The 7,006-nt window shown below is 45.7% G+C and overlaps 1 pseudogene; it reads right to left on the minus strand.

The window, feature by feature from the left end:
- Nucleotides 1-876: 876 nt before the first annotated feature.
- LOC102884023 lies at nucleotides 877-2,501 on the minus strand (annotated as a pseudogene).
- Nucleotides 2,502-7,006: the final 4,505 nt, after the last annotated feature.

Below are 7,006 nucleotides of genomic sequence, written 5' to 3' on the forward strand. Positions count from 1 at the left end.
GAGATACCATTCCTCTCAATTCTGCATTTTGGATCATCTGTGGGCATAACCCAAGGTGATACAATCAGAATTAATCCCAGATCTTTCATGAAAGCACCTGGAAAACAGCCCCCTCTCCCTGTGTTTGAGAATCTCAGTGGATGTGAGGATGCAGACACGGGGCCCCTCTCAGCCCCGGAGGGTGAGACAATACCTAGATGCCCAGATGACTTTATTTGAGAGCTGAATCCAGCTGTATTTGATGCCCATGTAAGATGGTATGAAACTTACTGTCCAATCCAAAACACCTGTGGCCCTAAATGAGCTCACTATTAATAATTTTTACAATGATCAATTAGCAGGCATACGTCAGGTCTGTTCTGAGAAAACTCTTGACTGCCTGCTCAGTCACATGAGACAAGAAATCCTCCTCCGCCCCACTCCCTTCTTAAATTATAAAATCTAATCACTCAGAGTTTAAGACTTTTAATTTATCCCAAAGTTGCTGAAGCAAAACCATGATAAAACATTCTGCCTTCCAAGACAACCCCCCAACACACACACACACACACACACACACACACACACACACACACACACACACTATCTGTAGGAAAAAAATGGTTTTGTACATGGGAAGAAACAACACAAATTCAAAGCTTACAGATAAGGATTAACTCTACTGCTCATCTCTTTAAAAAGTTTATATGAATAACCAATCAAAACCAACAGGGCATCTCCCTTGAAACGTTATCTATACAGATTTCCAAGTAGACCACAGGACTGTATAGTGTCTTGGAATGTCCTTAGAAGGCTCTGTCGTTGATCAGGTAAGAGAATAAAAACCCCAGAATCCTTTCTTTTAAATGGAAGAGGGAAAGACAGGAATAGACAAAACTATTTGAACACCGTCTTCTTCCCGTGTGGCTCATGCTCTCCTTCCCCTCTGCCTCCTCAGAAGCTCCTCAGCCACCAAAGCCTCCCTGGCCTCTGCCAGTACATCCACCTCAGCCTCCTCTGCCACCACCTTGGCCTCCAAAGCTGCCTCTGCCTCTGCCATGACCCCCCAAGCCACCTTAACCCTTAGGCTTGGCCCAGTCCATCGATTTCATCCTCTTCTATGGCTTCTGTGGCAGCTTCGGCAGCTTCCTCACTGCTGAAATTTGCACAGCCAAATCCTTTGGAAGATCCATTCTCCTGGTCGGTGACAGGCCTTGCCGGAACAGAGACACCAAATGATTTTCTTAAAGTCTCTTCTGCAGTCTCCTCAGCCAGACCTTTGGCAGAGTTTCAGATGGCTGGCTTCTTGCAACTCCAGCCTGATTGCTCTGCCTAATATTTCCCTTTTTGTACAGGAATTTGAAGTTTCTCTCCAGCATCTTCAAATGAAGGAAATTCTAACATGCATACCCATTAGATTTGCCATTGTGGTTCTGGGGCGCTTTGATGAAAGTTCCCTTCTCAAATACTTCCCGAAGAGTTTCTTCTGTTGCACGTAGGAAAGGCTGCTCAAAACCAGAGGTTTTGAATCACCACGCCAAGTGCTATTCCTTCCACTGTTACAGTCTGGACTGACCTTTCTCTCGGGTACAGTACGGGGGGCATGGATCGCTCTTCTAGTTCTGCTCCCTGCTTTTTTTTCAACGTTTTCTCTGCATCCGCTTCTGTCTTAAATTCAATAAGCAATCCCTTTATGTCTTTCCATCCTTGCTGACTGATCTGACCTCTGTAGCATCTTCGAACTCTTCTTTTAATTCGTCCTGAGTAACTTTAGAAGGCAGATTTTTAGCCAAAATTGTTTTTGCATCTCGATCTTTTTCTGTCTTTTCCCTTGTTTTTTTTTTCTAGTTTAATTTCATTGCCAAAGACTTTTAAGCCAGTGAGTTCCAAGGCTTTTTCTAGGTCTCCAGCAGATTCGAAATCCACGTAGCCAAACTTCCTAGACACACCAGTTTTGACACCCACAACAGCAAGATCATTTTTAGCAAAAATGTCCCTGATACCGGTTTTTAATTCAGGAGCAGATTTGTTGAAGTTGGGGTTTTCAGCAAAGAGGCTGAAAGAGGACGCTGGCTCTGTGGCTTCTGCTTTCTGTTTCCTGGCTTCAGGAGCTGCTTAAACCATCACTTCCTTCGCTGGGGAAACCATCACCTCCTTCGTTGGGGAAACCATCGCCTCCTTCGCTGGGAAAACCATCTCCTCCTTCGCTGGGGAAACCGTCACCTCCTTCGCAGGGGAAACCGTCGCCTCCTTCGCCGGGGAAACCGTCGCCTCCTTCGCCGGGGAAACCATCGCCTCCTTCGCCGGGGAAACCATCACCTCCTCCGCTGGGGAAACCATCGCCTCCTTCGCTGGAGTCGCGATAGCCGTCTTGCCTTTTTTCTAAGGAATGAGAACCTCTTCTCCGCGGCTTTCATCTTCACCATTTCCTCATTTTCACTATCTTCTTCTACCTCCTTTGTAGGAGGAGCCATTTTCTTGGGATCATCTTGATTTTCACCGGCCTTTGCAAGCTTCACCATAATGATGGCTTATGACGGCAGAGTGTGCAGCCGGCAAGTGGCATAGATGAGCCCAGAGAAACCGAACGATGTCGATGGCGGCTGCTGGTCCTGACGATCCGCAGCACGCATGCTTGGCTATCGGTTAGAGCTCAAGACTCAAAAAATCCCCTTTTTGGTAAAGCCATCCTTGCAGTCATTTCTTCTGCTTATGTTAACCAGAGAACAGTTCTTGACCGGTGGGCGAAATAATTTGTCATTCAAACTGGGTCACTTTGGAGAGTGAAAGAGTTTGCTATTAATAATTAAGACGGCAAACAGGCCCACACTGGGATGTCCCCACTCAGACCAGGATACATGTTCACCCTAAGGACTGAGTGTTCTAGGTGCCTCGCGCCGTGCTGGGCGTAAAAGCTTCCGGAATGAATAAGACCCGGGTCCCTTCTTCAAGGTGCCCACTGTCTAGTAAGAGACATAAATACCTAAAGCCACAATCACAGCACAAGATGCTGAGGGGGGACCACAGGTGAAGCCCACCTGCTCAGCGGCCCCTCTGAATTGTGATCACATTTTCAGAGTTCGCTTTTGTTTAGTAAAACCTCACAATGATGAATTGCTGAGCACAATAGCTGACTTGACCTCCTCCTTCCCTCCAGCATTTACTGGAAAATTCTAGCACTTCAAAAAAAAATGACAGGCATCTGTGGTTTGATATTTGAGCTACTTTCTGTCTCTCTAGTATTAGAATTTCAGCTCAGGAGCCTTAGAGATGGAAACCTCCTATCTTTGGGTCAAGAAGATGGAACAGGATGGAACAAAAAGAAGGCTCAGTGTCCTCCACGCTCCCCATCGCATCCGCTCCAGATCAGATCTGAATCTGCTCTTGATGTGGGCGGGTCGCCCCGCCTGTGCTATGCAACTTTCCTTCTGAAAGCGAATCATCGGTGTGACTTTCCTCCTCAAAGCCTTCAATGACGTCTGATGGGAATTGTTACTGTGTCCGCAGAGGGTCAACCTTGTGCCTGTTGCAAGTCATTCCCACACCATCCTGGGGCTGTCTAGACCCGGCTGCACTGCAGGGCTGCAGGTCAGCAGTCGGCATCACTGGGAGGGTCGGGACGGTCAAGTAATGTTTTGCTTCCTGATTTACAGACCCACGGGGTGTCCCCTGTCCGGCCCTCCCTTACATTTTTGGCCCTAACACTGTGCTTGACTACAAAATAGAAACGGCTCATTTATAAACCATCTACTTAAGGTATTTCCAGGCAATATTTTCAGATAGCTTAAACAGCGAAATAAAAGGATATGCATTCAATGGGCTCAATCCCACTCTGAGCAAGCCACTCCTCCCACAGGTAACCACCTTCTTAATTTCCAACGTATCCTTCAGTGCTTCTTCATGCAAACACAGCAATATAAACACGCTTACTCACATTCTCTCCTTTCATACACAAAAACACCGTTCTATAAATACTGCTATACGTCTTGCTTTTTATCACTGACAAGATCTTGCATATATTTGACAATATTCATACCATGATCCCATATCTTTGTTTTAATCGTTCCATAATGTTTCAGTATGTGGAGATTTCATAGTTTTCATTCATTGGTTTATGTTTTTGTTCATTTGTTTGTTTATGTTTTTTTGTTTGTAACCAGTCTCCTGAGGTACAATTGGGTGATTGCAAAACTTCGGTTCTCACAAAAGAATATTGCGATATATAACTTTGATCATAAGTGCTGTTACACAAATACCTGGGATATAAATTCCCAGGAGTGGGATTTGATGACTCAAAGAGTAAATGCGTTTGCCGGTTTTGTAGATATTGGCAAACATCCTCTAAAGGGTGAGCGCCATTTCACCCCCACTATCCATGCTGGGGAAGGCTTGTTTCCCCAAAGGGTCATCAACATGGAACATGGTCAGATTTTGGATTTTTGCCCATAAGGTACTTGAAGAATAGTATGTCAGTCTAATTTGTTGTGATCAAAACCATCTATATTAAGAAGACATCAAGAAAGTCATAAATCAAGTAGTCCCCCCTCCCTCCTGGCATTACTGCTGACACACAGCAGGAAGACGGTGGTGCTGATCCTTCTGAATGGACTTGCCACACATCACTCCCCAAGGGAGCAAGGACAGGTGGCTCCACGTGGGACCCGATCTGCCACCAGAGCCATCTCTTGCTTGTGGGAGAGGCACTAGAGTTCAGCATGGTTTTATCAATTGTCATGGTTTTGTTTTTGGTTTTCTTCATGTTTTTATTTTCGTCTTCGCTTTTGGGAAGACACAGAACATCATGCTGAGGACCCGCCCGTGTTGAATGGTCACCTACACTGTGCCAACGCTGGCATCTCTTCCGAAACTCACCACATGAGAGAAAGAGGGGTCTCACTTTCTATCACCTTCCAGTGCAAGCCGTGTGTCCAGCTGCCGAGGGGATTTGATGAAACGCAACACAGCTCTTCATCCAACAGTTAGCGGCCTTGTTTCCTTTCCCCGTTATAATGCTGGATTTCATGCCGTGGACATTAGCAAGAGAAAGACACATACCTCACGGCGAATATCTGCAGAACACACATTTCTGCTGAACGTTCGTGCCTTTATTTTGCTCCGTGTGACACTGCAATTCTTTCTGCTGCATAATAGCTTGATTCCATTCATTTGTCTAACATCTAATTCAAGTCGAAGTCTGCTCAGCAAGCCAGTTCCTGGCCTGTATGTGTCCTTTTCTCGCAAATGATTATGGCCGATTCTCTTGTACTACAGTTTTTTGCAGGAATCACTAGCTAAAAAAAAAAAAAAAATCCTGATGATGCTAAAGGAGATCTCATATTCCTCTTCCATGTTGTTATAAATGAAAGATGACTATTTGGAATCTTCATGGGAAAACAAGTGTCCACCTGGCGTAAATAATGCACTGCGATTTTTTTTAAAAGAAACCATAAAGCGGAAGAAGGCATTTGCCTTTACTTCCTCAAACACAAAACTAATTCTTTGGAAATCTGTGTGTTTCTAGGTAAACTCATACCAAGCTCCCACGGCTCGAAATTCAAGTCGCTCAGACCAACAACTCTGGCGTCATCCTGAGACTCGTGCTGTTTTATTTTTATGCAGAGCACGTCCAATCCATTTAACGAAAACTCTTGGTTCTACCTTAAAAAATATATCCAGCTTCAACCACTTCTCCCACCCTTGCTATTGAAACTATTCTCACTAGTCTCCTGGGATCTGCACTTGCCACTCTTCTCTCCTCTTCCTCCAGTCTATTCTTAACAAAATGGTCAGAGCGGTCCTTTTAAGAATGAGTCAGATCACGTCACATCTCTGCTCAAAACCCTCCAAAGTCCTCCCACGTCACTCAGATAAAGTTCAGATCCTCGCAATGGCCTGTGAGGCCCCGTGTGGTCCGTTCTCCCCACTTCTCTGATCTTTTCTGTACACCTGTCTCCCTCCCTCACTCTGCTGTGATCACACTGGTCACTCTGCTGCTCAGAAATGCTAGACAAGTCCCTGCCTCAGGGCCTTTGCACTTCCTGTCCCCTCTGCCTGGAATACACTCGCTCCCCAGATCATGGACTGTCTCCCTCCCTCTCCCCTTCAGGTCTCCGCTCCACGTCAACATCCTCTGAGGAACCCCAACCCCCTGCTCCCTGCGTCACCTTCTTAGCACCAACCACCTCCTAATTCATTCTAGACACATTTTATCTTTTTATTGACTGTCCCTGACCAGAAGGTGAGCTCCACAGTGTCAGGACCTTTATCGATCCTCTGCTCTATACATTGAGCCCAGAACATTACAGATGCTCAATAACTAGGTAATGAATAAATGAATGAATGCGTGATTGAGGGATTAATTGGAAAACCAGGCAAAACAGAACAGTCATGGAAGCCCCAATGCCAAGTGAAATGGGCCGCATGAACTTCAAAGTGTCCATAAAAAGAAAAAGCCAAAACCACAGAGTTCCATGAAATCTGTTTTTTTTTTAGTACCTTCCAATCTTCACGATTTTTTTTTTTTTTGAAGAAACCAAGTAAACACATTTTCATCAGCCCTGACTTATTCTTTTGTTTAATAAGCGTTTCTTTGCCTGCTCAGCAGACATTGGAGCTCCTGGGTCCCTCAGACCCCCGTCTGGTCACAGAGTCGTTTGCACTTTGGGGAAAACGAGGCCAATGTGAGAACTCGCTGCCTTTGTCGGTCAAGGCCAAAATACACAGCACCAAATGTCAGCCAAGGATGCGGCTGTGTAATAAGGAGCTGCTGTGCTGGAACATTTTGCATAATTGGAAGGCGAGGGTAACAGCGATGAGGAAAATTAACGTGGACGTCCAACGGCTTATGAAGCAGATGCTGGAAAATAAATAGAGCAGAGGGCGTCCGACTAGCTCAGCCCGGCTCTGTCATTTACTCATTTTTTAGCGTGATGAAGCAACATGGGGGGAGTGGGAAGGCCTCGTGTTTGCAGAAAGTCACGGCTGTGGAGTCGGGTCGAGGACTCCAGTGGAAGCCCAGCTGCCCACT

Source organism: Pteropus alecto, unplaced genomic scaffold, assembly GCF_000325575.1.
Source record: "Pteropus alecto unplaced genomic scaffold, ASM32557v1 scaffold45, whole genome shotgun sequence".
In the NCBI taxonomy this organism is placed as follows: domain Eukaryota; kingdom Metazoa; phylum Chordata; class Mammalia; order Chiroptera; family Pteropodidae; genus Pteropus; species Pteropus alecto.